Below are 13,286 nucleotides of genomic sequence, written 5' to 3' on the forward strand. Positions count from 1 at the left end.
GAAGCCACCAGCAATGCCAAGTGGGCTGGCTGAGACCTTCCCAACCATGAACTTCTGCCACTGGGCTGAAGGAAAATACTGGGCTTGCTTTCCTGCAAGAACCACGGTCACAGCAGGTTGCATGGAGCAAGGAAGGGGTGCAGGGCTCATAGAAAGCCATAAAAGCCTTCAGTGGTGACACTACCTGCAGTGTAACAGCAGTGATGCTGTAGCCAAGATGAACCAAGCATGTGAACAAGGCAAGATTTGCAACATATTTCATCACAGCAGTTGAAAAAAAGACAAGATTTCAGGTGCAAATTACTTTTAGGCTTGTTTGCCTAAAAGCTAGTCTGCACTTGTCACTGATTTTTTCCCCAGACTCATGAAGAATGTACTAGAAACAAAAAGCAAAACATCAGACAGAAATTATGTATGTCCTAAGATTTCTCACACACCCAGTGTTAGTGGGAAAGGGAGGTCCCCTGTGCTTTAGGGGGGCCTGATACTGAGCCTTTGGACACTGCTTCTGTGCTGGGGCTGCCTCTGCAGCCACAGCAGCTGCAGAGGTGCAAAAGCTGCACCCCTGGCATTGAAAAGTAGGAAAGGGGGGCAGGGAGAGAAGGAGATGGGGGCAGGGGGGTATCCCCAGGCTGGTGCTCAGTAGAGGAACTGACTTTTCTTAAGGAAAAAAAAAAAATACAATAAAAAGTAACAAAGGAGCAGCTCCCAGAACTGCAAATTGTTACAGGTCATCTCGTTTTTTGGATGTTTTTTTATCTCCCCTCTAGATCAAAATGGTGTTTCTCCCCGTGTGGTTTGACATGAGTCACGATGTTGTATGCTGAGGTCCAGCCAAGATTAGCTGTTTTGTATAGTGTTGAGCTACTTTGCAACTACTAATTCACTGCAGTAGGAATGATAGATTGTTTTACAGGAAGAAGGGGAAAAAAATCTCTGAAGCCCACCGGCACTTAATGTAGTGGATGTGCTCCACCTACTGGCTAGCAACATCGCAGTGAGCCGTGATAAAAGGTAGTATCTTTACAGAAGAGCCAAACCAGCGCTTGATATTACCATCCTCTTGACTTTTTACATTTGGAGGGGAGCCAGGGGAAAGAAGAAAGGAAAAAAAGGATGTAAAGAAGAAAGGAGAGTGAGACAAGTTAAGGGCTGCACGACAGAAGAAAAAGAAATAAAAGAAAAGAAGACACAGCTCTTTTGATTTAAAAAAGGAGATCTGTCAAGAATATGTAAGCTGCCAGAAACCTTGGCCATGTAAAGCCATTTTGATTTATTTCAAAACTCCCAAGGGACAGCTCTTTGAATGCTACATCCCATTTATGATAGATGCCAACAGGATTTATACCTAAGCTAGCCAAGGACACAGCCCAGGCTGCTGCTGCCTGCTCCTTTGGCTACTGCTGCCTTCCTCTCCAAGGCTTTGGGGCTGGACAGAGCAGGGGGAACAAATTTCCCAGGGCTCCTGACTACCCTCACCCTCCCCTCCCCACACCCTCTGCACCCCATCTCCCAGCAAGTGTAGCTGCTCTCACTGCCATTATGGTGCAGGAGGGACACACATTTGTCTCCTGCTTCTGGTCCTTGACAGCAAACCAAACATTGGTTTTATTATCCTCCTTCCCCAGTCCAGTATGCTTTTTGCATTCAGGTCAGTGGAGCCTGTGAGCTGTTGCTGCATACATAGAGTGACTCATCTCATATGATCTTCAGTCCCCACAACATCTGTGAAAGACAGAAATTCTTTTTCTCCACTTGACAGGGAGGAGACAGGGACACAAAGCAGACTGAAGAGAACATGTTTAAGCTGTAATGACTTAAAATCAGATGTGACTTAGACATTTAAGTGCTATTAGGCTGGCTGAAAATTGGATTCTCAGTATGATTTTCTGGGAATTTCCTGTATTAACCAGTATGAGGACGAAGCCTGATGGTTTGTCAAGCCCAGGGTAGAGCTGGGCCCCTCATCAGCCAAAGTCTTTGTGCACAGGACACAGTCAGAGGAGAAGAGAAAAGGTGAGCTGCTATCATCACTCCAAATCCAAAAGAAAAAAAAAAAAAGAAAGGAATTTGCAAAACAGCACTTCAGCACTACTCAGAGATATGAAAGGGATCTCTTACTCACTGCTTGCTTTCTCTTAAGGAAAAAGAACCCCAACCTCTAGGTCTGTCCTAAATTTACATATTTTTACATACTTCATGTATATGTGTGTATGCATAGATAAATACACACATATATTATACTTAAATACACTCACACACACATATGTATATACAGATGTTCTTACACAGGGGTCAGGAAGCTCATTTCCGCCAAGATCTACTTGTAAAATGGTCAAGCACATGGCTGCACACCCTTATACCGTCCAGCTGCATATTCCCTGTGTTACAGTGTCATACTAGCGAGGATATATGCCACGGAGCTTCCTGTTGCACTGCCCCCCAAAAAATTTGAGCATGGCCAGAGAGAGCACAGGTTTATCTGTATCCGGCCATATAGACTTGTCTGAAGATGTTCAGACCCCTACTGTCCTTGTGCAAAGCAACTGCCCAAGACAGTGCAGTTTGGTTGTGACCAAGCAGTAACTAACCATAGGTTAATGCAATAACAGTATAATTTAATGTCTCACAGGACAGCATCTGAGCATATTTCAGACCTCTTCTGAATATAGTTATTACCAATGAGTTGTAATTTGTCTATGCCTTTGCCTGCAGCAGCTCCTTTCTATTATTCTAGCAGATACTGCAGAAATGCATAAAAGGTATGTAAGGGCTGTAGGCTTATGAAGTGCACTTCTGCTACCATTTCCTTGTCCTCATTAATAATCTACTCTACTTTTTCATCATTCTGTATCAAGCCTGGCTCCTACTAAAAAAAAGAAAAAAGCTTCCTTTTTATTTTGCATTGATATGAGCCTTTAATCCAACCCCGTCTGCTCGCTTTGACAGATACACACTAATTTGTAATCAGATGGAGGCTATGACACTGTTCAAGTTCATGCAAAATATGAAGGATACAGGGGAAAGAAGGAGAAGAGAGAGAGATAGAAAAGGAAAGAATATGTAAGCAAAGTCATTGTTTCTGATGCTACAACCAACTTCGTGCACTAGTGCACAAAAGGACACAAGGGGGCAAGAGAAGAGATTTTCTTGAGGATACATTGCTTCCAGTCAACAAACTGCTCTGCTCTACCTCAGTGTATTGCAGTGTATTGCCTTAATGGGACAGGTAGAGAGGATAAAGAGACTTGAAGGTCAGATGGGGAATGAAAGGAAAGATACTGTGGATCAAGGGTATGGCTGAGGATAGGGAGATTATGGAGATGCAAGTGAGGAAGAAAGGAAGTGAATTCAAACAATAACGTGGAAAAAGGAGCAAAAACATCAGGAGAAAATAAAAATAAGGCAAGAGTCAAAAGAGCACAGGGAGAGGAGAGGATAAAAACAGATGAGGCTTTTTGCTCTTGCACTGTTCTGTTAAAGCTTCCGCATCCTTCCTCATGGGGGCTCAGTATATTCCAGTCTCCATTCTCCCACCTCCTTCTCAGTAGGAAGCCACATATGTCTATCCCAACAGCTTCCAACATGCCCTTTACTTCAGAGGGATTATTCTAAGTGCACTTAATTGTCTTCTCTCTCTATTAAAGGAGCAAACTCTGGTGGTCTTTTTGCATTACAAATCTCCAAGGCTGCCACACAGTATCTGTTTTCTGTCAATTCCCTTCAGGGGAAACACCTCCTCTTCTGCTGTGCACCTGAAACAGATAATTACAGGAGTTAGTACACTTAGCACCCAGGCATATTATATTAACATTGTAATCCAAGGGCACAGAGATTGAACATTATGAGCTATTTTTTACTTTTTCTTATGATTTTGGTCAAAAAATGTCATCTTAGTTGTTTGCCACTTAAAGGAACCAAGGCAGGAATAGAATTTAAAACTATTGATTGCCAACACTTTTTTTCTACAAAGAAAGCCAGTATGCAACAGTAGAGTGACAACATACTGACTTATGTTATAGCTTCTTCTCTTTTTGCTCCTTCCCAAAGAGGTTTCAACAGGGATTACAGCTGCACAGTGCAGAACTATGTTTTCCAGGTGAGCTGAAACAGGATTTATTTGAGATTTGACAGTCTGTGTCAAAGTCTTCCTCCAGTTCAGACAGTGTGTGTGGAGCTTTGAAATCTCTCAGCATCATCTGAGATCTGCTCCCACCACACCAGCAAATGTTCAAAGGGGACAGAGGTATGATGGTGCTCAGCCACTGCACAGTCCCTGCCCGTCAGAGCCTGCTGCACGTCCCTGGATCGAGCCAAGTGTGCTGCTGGTAGGAACATAGACACACACACACAAACAGGTCTCTGGGGTGAGGTCCAGACCCTACAGTCACCACAGTCATTGGCTTGGATCTCCTGATCCCTCCAGTAGTCAGCTGGCAGACCCTCTGGTCCCTCCCTGGCTCTCAGGCCACTCAGCCTACTCTTCGGACAGTCCTGCCTGATCCTTGCCAGTGACACACACTGACATGTGCGTCTTCACATACTCCAGCAGTGGCTCACAGGCACATGGGGGCACTAAGACCCATGGGTCCCACCACAGCTGATGCCACTCAGACACTCCCACACCCACGTACACACAAGAAAATGGTCAAACACAGGTTTAATCAGAAATCAGGGAGAAACTGTGCTGACCGGGTGCAGGGTAGGGCCAAACAAGTGCAGCATCTGGCAACTTATGTACACAGTCTTTCCCTTTTATCCCTTGTTCCCTCTGTTTTCCCACAGTTGTTCCTCCCAGACTACCTTAATCATTTCCCTTCCCCTCCTTTGGTTCTCTCCCCACCCTAAAACAGCCCAAAACGTCACGTGCAATCCCAAGATGCTCTATCCTGTACCCCACAAGAAGCCCTGTCCCCTACAATGGGGCAGGGGGTCAAAGGTGCTTGAGAGACTTTCCCTAGCTCCATGGAAATTAAGATCCAGCCCTGGCTGTGGGGCTGGAATAGCCTGGGGAGGAGCATGGGTCCCCCCCATCACATGCTTCAGTCCTCCCTCATGTGGGGACATCAGCCCTTCATCCAATTCTACCAAGATGTTGTCCTTCACTCAACATAAGCCAACACTACCCACTTGCTATAAAGTTCATGCAAGATGTTGGAAGTGCCATAAGCAATAAACAAAGGGGTCCTCAAACAGGAGGGGAGGTGGCATGTTGAGATGAGATGCCACCACCTTCAACAGTTGTTGTTACCTGCCACCAGTGTATTGTGCAACCAGGCATTTACACACCTGGGAAGAGGGCAAGTAAAGATTTCTAAAGCAAAAGAGGAAGCATGAAAGAGGTGTGAGGAGAGAGAATATAAGCAGAAAGCAGAGACAAGCTGAGAAGTAGGCTGGTCTTGACCTGCTGGCAGAAAGCAGGCAGAGGATGAGGAAGAGGCACAGAAAGGAGGGGAAAGCAAACAGGAGAGGAATAAATCTTCTGACAAGGAGAACAACGTGGTGTGCAGGGCTAATTTTTCATCTGCAAATACATGGGAACACATAGTGAAGGAAAAAGTAAAAAATAAATAAGATAGTGGAAAACAAAATATGCATTAAACGAGGCAGTGAATTCAAAGGTGGAAACACTACAGCACAGAACTGAGAGGATCCATGTCAAATAATCTGATCACACTGAATTATAGAGGCAAGTCGAAGTGTACCTAAAAAGGCATAACTTAGGAAAAACCCAGTGTGACTCTAGTTTACTGACTGTGAAGTGAAAAGTAACCTTTTTTTGGTAAGTCACGTGTCCCACTGGTGTGGAAAGGGAGGTGGGCAGACAGGAGGATCAGGTGGGCATGCCTGAGCCCTGCCCTCCTGCTCTGCAACAGCACCATCAGTCACGCACCTTCAGCTTTCACAGAGGTAATTTTAAGTACTGACATGAAATATATTAATGAGAATCCTGTAATCATGGAGTCACTGAATCACAGAATTACCAAGGCTGGAGTCAAAGGATGATTCAGGTAAGAGGCAATCTTCAAAGACCAGCTAGTCCAAACCCCCTGCCATGGGCAGGAACAACTTCCACTTGACCAGGTTGCTCAGATCCCATCCAACCTGGCCTTGAACACTTCCAGGGATGGGGCATCGTTCTTTTTGCTCTGAAACTTCATTTCATTATGCACTTTAATCTTTGGCAGCTATTAAAATTAAGATCTGATAAATAACCATTCTTTTCTCTTCTTAGCCTGGATTCCAGCATTTTAAGGTTTTAAAAAATAACATTAATTTTTTAGCTCTTAGCTTATGTTTTCATTCTTCCAGCTCAACTCTTGAAAATAATTCTCTCTCATCTCCTTCACATCTCACTTGCAAAAGAAGAGAAACTCAATTTACGACTGAATAATTTTCACAACAGACCTTGAGAGGGAAAAAGAAAAGCGTGATAGACTAGAAGATGATACTACTGCAGAGAGAATCAAAGAGACCTATTAGAGAAATATTAACAGTTGTGTTCCAAGGCTACTACATTTTTAGGAGAAACATTAAGAAGATGACTAGATTCTAAAGGATCTACATAAGAAGTTTAGAGAAGTAACTGCAAAACAGTTTAAATTAATAGAGGGATGCAATTAATTACGAGACTGCTTTGTGTTAATTTTATCCCTATTACTGCAGAAAATATAAAAATTAAATACTAAGATTTATAAGCTGCACACTCTTTCAATGCAAAAAGTCCCTATGACAAGGCAAAACTGTCTGGAACCACTAAGAATACACTGAATGCGCATGGAAGAATAATAATTACTTTTAAAGCAAACAAAGATCCACATTGCAATTCATCCTTTAAAAACACTTTAGGAAATGCTACCTTGATGGTTTCAATTCCCACACTTCATTTTTTATGACTAGCTACATGAAGTCATGGTCTCACTCAGTATGATTTAAACCTCCTGCCTGCCCCATATGTACACAGCCCCATCTGTGCCTGTGTCTTTGTCCCATGACTCCTTGAGTCTGTTCCCATCCAGAGTCACACCCATTGCTTGTCTAATCCATGCATTTACCTGCTTTCTCTGGCTACTTTAAACATTTTCCAGTGGCTGTAGCTCTTTTTCCTTGTCTGGCTTTGTCAGAAAACCTGTTGATAGTGCCTACACTGGTATTAGCCCATCAGTTCAACTGCAACAAAACCATTTGAAACAAGGATTGCCTTTCAGTCTTAGGCAAGTGCCACCTCAGTGACCTTACACAGCCGATTCCTGCAAGTGCTTCCAGGGAGCTTTTGAAATCACCTGTGTATTTTGTCTTAGTACTATCCCAGAAGTATATCCAGTGCTCCTGAAAACTAATGAAAGATTTAGAGAAGGATCAGGGTAACTATATTCATGCATACACACACACAGAAATACCCCTGATAATAGAATAAAAATAATAGAGGCAAATGGGGGGACACTGGAAAGACATTAAGAGGTCAGGAAGGATAAAACAGCTTAGGGAAGGAGTGGGGTTTGGAATTAAATTGGAGAAGCTTTTGAAAGGAAAATGATACTCGAGGAGAGGTTAGGGCTTACTGGAGAAGATTTCTGAGGTAAGAATATAGCAGAATAATTAGGATCAAGTGAAGGGGAACATAATGAGATTGGATAGTGAAAAATGCCATTTTGTTGCTGTGACTGAAGGAGTTAGTGTTACAGGATGTTTCTGGCTATGGACAAGCCAATTTCATAGATAAATTATCTCCCCCAGCACAGAGATGTGCTAATACAATTTTGTGGTTCAACAGCAGTTTCATATGGGCTATCAAGAATTCATAAATAAAGAAAATTCACAAATTAGGAAAAAGCAGTTCACTAACACCTTTCAGCATCCTCTGAAGACAGGTGTAACTGTCACTTTATTTTGCTGCTTGTGCTGTTTTGGACTCTATGTCCTCAAACACTCCAGCAGCCACCAGCCCCGGTATTTCAGCAGCCCCTTTTTTTCAAGCCAGAAACTTTATCCCAGCATTAAAAAGGTTGCTTGGGGCAGTCATCCAGAATTTCAGGCAATCTGAGGGCTTGCCAGCAGTTCTGGCCCCAGTTCTGGCATGTGTGCTGTGCAGCAAAGGTGCATCAGCTCCGGTGTGCCTAGTGTCAGGTTGGACTCTGTGTGCTCAGTAGCATTTTAGGAAGCTCAGCAAAGCCCAGGGTGTCCAGAACACACTGGATTTTACTGTGTTTGCACTGTATAAGCATGCACACATAAGTCTCCCAAGATTTCCCTGTGGAAAATGTGGAAATCCTCCTGCTGAAAGTAATTCTTCTTGCACAAGCTGTTACGGTCTGTTTTTCTGTGTATTACATTTTAAGTGCATTTGCTAAAGCCTTGTTTAGGTGGGCTTACTAAGTTATTGCCAGGAAGATGCTTGTTACAAGCAATGGAATGTGAAAATTATTGAAGTCCAGAATATGGTTTTATTCATTTTTAGCATATGTATTGGCTAGATAATACAAAACCCCAGGGTTTAAGCAATTGCAGAGCTAATGTTTCACAGGAACTGCACAATCTCTTTGTGAAACTACTGCAGATTTGGAACAGTGCCTTTTGCCTTTTCCACTTATTTAGCACCTTGGAAATGCAGACACCATTTTCTGATTTCCTTTGTATGCTTATTCGATCCCTGTTTGGAATGGTGTTCACTCAGTGACTGGGAGCAGATCCTTAACCCCTACTGCTGTTTCCAGAGCTGCAATGACACAAGTGCTGCAGTCCAGGCCACCCCCTGCAACCTGCTCTGAGCTTTCTGGTTAACACCTAGCCATGAGAAAATTGTATTCATGGAGAAGGCTGAAGGTATGGAGCTCCTTCTGAGTCTTGCTCATGCTAGCTTATGAAACACATACAGAAATAAGCAGAGCCTTCTTACTGGACTATGCCATGATAAAGACTAACAGTGGCTCATTGCAGTTTCTAATGCTTTCCTGTTGTATGTCAGATGTAGAGACAGGGATTCCTGTAATGCATTTGCTTGGGGAAAAATATGTCTTGACAATAAAGCAGCATCAGAATCAGTGCATTTCCATCTCCCAGTTCCCAGTAACAAAACTTACTATGTTTCTGTCATCCACTAATAAGCCCCTGCTAACAGAAGCTGAAACCAGAAAGAAAAAACGTCATTCAATTTGCAACACATTTTTACATGTCTTTGTAACATGTTACCTACATGCATACAGATTTTGGTGATGACTGGTAGTCCTCCAGTGTTTCCTAAGTGAAAAAAAACAGTGTGATTTTGCCACTGGCAAATAATACTGCAACAAATACTAGTACCTAATACTTATACCTAATACTAATAACTAATATTCATAGGAGAACTAATACTGAAGCAGGGCTTTTCTGCAGGTAGCATGCTGGAAACTTTTGCTCAAGTGAGGAAAATAATTAACACAAGTTCAGATATACAGGAGGCAGAAAGGCTGAATGTTGAGAAATATTTATTCTGTAATGACACTGGTTTGCCTCTTGCATCTCCTTGATGCTTGATACTGCTTTGGTTTTTACTGGAATCTTCAACTGGGGTCAAATACCACTTACCCAAACTTGCCATGTGCTGCTCAGCCGACCTGTTATATACATGGTAATGTCTCCACCTGCCAGTTTGTATTGCCCTTGTTAGACTTCTAAAATGGTATTTTAATAAAGGAAGGTGGTATGAATCATCAAGGAACGTTTAAATTATCTGTAGATAATTCATTATGCACACATTTCTTGTGAGATCCTTAAATCAGCAGGGCTTCTTAATCAGAGACTTAAACATTTTGCCTGTAACAGCTAGAGACTTGACCCATAAATCAGGAGCCAGTCCAGCAAGTCCAATCCATGCTTCACATTTTTTCCCTGTGACAACAAGACCCTTAATTACCACCAAGGTCACAGAAAAGGGGAAAAACCCTGTAACACAGAGTTGGTTTTGACTGTGTCAGTTCTGGCAGTACTTGCTGAAATCATAGTGATTTGCAAGCAGAAGATGAACCCATGGCTGGCAACGCTGCTGCATTATTGCCATCCTAACAGGATGAGCTGAATAAGTGCAGATACCATTAGACTTAGCACAATTTTTCTTTCTCTGTCAATGGTAATAATATTTGCCCAGGAGAGACAGTCATGCTCTTGGTCAGATTTTATTAGTTGAAATAATTAATTATTCTGACACAGCCTCCTGTTCTGCTCTTCACTGAAGAAAGCTTGCATGCTTTCCTGTGGGGGTGAGGAAGTGTTTTATGCAATTTATGGCAGGAACTGGGCCATGACTTGACCTGTGTGCTGTGCTGCTGGATGCCAAAGGAGCTCAGCTGGGGCAAGGCACTTCCCCCGACAGGTACCTGCTGCAGCTGGCCAGCACTGGGGGAGAGAGGGCCTCAGCTGGAACCACAGCTCTCCCTAAGATGCATTCACCAAGGGGCAAGAGAAAGGACAGCAGGCACCGGGAGGCCCAGACACCTTCAGTAATGCAGATGTCTTCCTCTGCCCCATTTTGATGGATGGGCCTCAAAGAGGGGGGCCACTGGGGGACCAGGACTAGCACAGGCAGAAGAAAAATGTGTTGAGCACAGCTCTCTAAAGTACATTAGCCTACCTAATGATTTCAATCTCTTATTTTCATGAAATGGCATGGATTTAGTGAGCATATAAAACCTTGCAATTTTAAAAGGAAGTACAGGTTTATAAATCCACATTTACCCAGCTAAGTAAATGGCCTGAATCTCAGAAGTGCTAAGCCGCTGCCAGATTCCCCTGAGGCAAACAGCACTGAATATCTGGTGCCTCTGAAAGCCAGGTGATAAATTTCAGAGTTTTGCAAACTCTGGACCTGGGGTTTTGCTAATCAATAGTCATCGCTCAGATATAATGAGCTGTCTAATAATAGCACCTAGTTTGGATGATGGATGCTTGTCTGATTCTGGAACAAAGATATTAACCAACTGGCAATATTTATTGGGTTAAATTCAGCAAATCAGAAACAACTAATGAGTTGTAATACTAATTGAAATAGAGTTAAGGGTTTAGGCAGTGTTGTTTTTCCCTTGTTTTTCTTTTTCTGACAGTGCAGGCAATACAGTTCATTGGGGTCAAGAAGTGCCTGAATTCTGGTCCAGTTTTTGTAATGGGTGGCTAAGCAAAGCAGACCCACGAGGAGAGAAGGGGGAATCAGCTCTGTCCTCTGGGAAAAGGAGATTTCTGTGGAGAGTGACCCCACTGAGACATCTTGGTATGAAAGCTGTAAATGTTGTCTTTGCAGAAGCTACATCAGTCTTCCATTAGGTGTAACTGTAGAGGAAATGATTTCTTAGAAATGAGATGTAATCAAAGGCTAAAGGCTTGTGTAGCAATATTTCAGTGCTTGGGCAAAAGAAAACCAGTTCACCCCAGAATAGTGGTTAGAAAGTTGGTCTAGTATCCAATTCAAGGAAAGAAGCTTGTACAACCCCACCATAAAAGGGGAGAAACAAACAAGATGGAGCCAGCCTTATAGGCGGGAGATGGTACCAGGTAAAGAAGGGCAGAACATCAGGTGGTAATCTTAGACGTACCCCATAGGCTCTAAACCTTGGAGTACCTAGCCAGTGGGGAAAAAAAGGAGGGATAATTTGGTCAGGACCAGGGAATAAAAAGGCGGGCTAAGTGCCCACTCAGTGTGCCTACTTTGTGGGTCACCCACTCTTGCAAGAACATAAATAAAATATGCTTCACTGAGAAGTTTTTTATTAGCAGTATAAGTGTTTCTCACATTGGCAACTGCTGGATACAGTAGGAATCTCCATGCCTAGAATTTTCACGGTTCAGCAGATTTGGGTCCTCTTGAACTGCACATGGGAGAAGATGGTGTCTCCTTTTATGCTTTATACAGCAAAGAAGATACTTTTTTCAGTCCAAAAGTAATATTATTAGAAATTATTTATATTAATAAGAATCGTAACCTAAACTCATAATGAAAATATGGCTGGCTTTCAAGCATGATTAGCTAAATACATCTTCACTAGTGGCAAAGCCATCCTCAAAATATATTTGGGCTGTAGAATATATATGAGGTCAGCCTTTCCATGCAACTGACTCCACTCATATCTACTGCTTGGGAATCTGTTACAGGTGGTTTTCCAAGGTACCTTTGGATAAAGTAAGAGTACACCAGAGAGGAGACCGTAAATTGGCTGTGGTCCAGCTCCACAATGAGACAGGACCATGTTGCTATTTTAGAGTCTTTCTGGTTGCTAGGTGGTAATTTGATAGTGTTATTTTACTTCAGATTGTGATTCTGTCTTTTTTCCCCGAACTCAAAGACAGGAGAGGTAAAGAGACACAAGATTTATTTCAGGGCTCAGTCAGTTGTGAACATGACTTGCTCAGTAAATCAGTGCATTCTTGGCTGGAAAGCAGCAATCACGTCAGCAGGTAGGATTCGTCTTGCTGTCAGGTAACGGAGGGAAGATGTTTTATGTTCTGCAAGGTACAGGCAAGTGGTTCCAACATTCAGAGAGTGACTGAAGAAGGCATAAAGTCATCAAGAATCTTCCTTATCTCTGTGGCTGTGGTCAGCTAGAAGCTGCCTTTCCAGACATGAGGACTTTGAAAATTGACACACAGCAGTATGAACTGTTGATGCCTGAATCTGAGCTGTTCCAGCTTAAGCAGATACTTTTCACTAGAAAATATGCATTTCTTGAAAAGACACTGCTGTATTTACTTTTACTAGCTGCTGGGAGACCATGCCAAATGTGCTACAAAATGTCTTGCATTTGCTAAATCAGAAATAGATTTTTCTTCCTCAAGTATTAAGTTGATTAAAGTAATTATTTTTAAGTATGTTTGAATGGCAAAAACAGATTAGCTTGGTTTGTTTGTGCTATTACTACTGGTAAGTATTCCTCTTTGTGAAAGAGGCTGGAGATAACAAGCACAGTGATCCTTTTACCTGAAACTTGTGCTGTATAAAACAGCAGCACTTGAAGCCCACAAAGCCCCAGTGTGAGATTTGGGATTTGCCCAAAGCAGTGGTGCATGTCTCACCTGCAGTCCCTCAGGAGGAGAGGATGCTCATCGGCTATATTTTTGCTGCAGGGAACATTTTCCATGCTCCTCCTTCTCTGGCTCTTTGCAGTAAATCTGGAAATTTTCCAGTCCTGGCACCTCTGAACACTTCCCCTAAATGCCTCAGGGGCATTCGAAAGCTCTGGGTATCTGCACACAGGGAAACAAAGTCCACTGGCTTTGTTCATTTTAACTAGTTTCAGGCTGTCTTCAGTTCCAGAGACGTGTAA

At 42.8% G+C, this 13,286-nt stretch overlaps 1 long non-coding RNA gene across 6 annotated transcripts in view; it reads right to left on the minus strand.

Moving 5' to 3' along the window:
- Positions 1-1,510: 1,510 nt before the first annotated feature.
- Positions 1,511-13,286, minus strand: part of LOC127388821 (uncharacterized) — a 35,611-nt gene continuing 23,835 nt past the window's right edge. For 5 of the 6 annotated variants that reach the window (XR_007890459.1, XR_007890457.1, XR_007890458.1 and 2 more), the window contains one exon: positions 12,319-12,468. This is a non-coding gene — a long non-coding RNA (uncharacterized LOC127388821). Of the gene's footprint in view, positions 3,756-12,318; positions 12,469-13,286 lie in introns of those variants that run through there. The other variant, XR_007890456.1, reaches the window with a different exon arrangement.

This window comes from Apus apus, chromosome 1, assembly GCF_020740795.1.
Source record: "Apus apus isolate bApuApu2 chromosome 1, bApuApu2.pri.cur, whole genome shotgun sequence".
In the NCBI taxonomy this organism is placed as follows: domain Eukaryota; kingdom Metazoa; phylum Chordata; class Aves; order Apodiformes; family Apodidae; genus Apus; species Apus apus.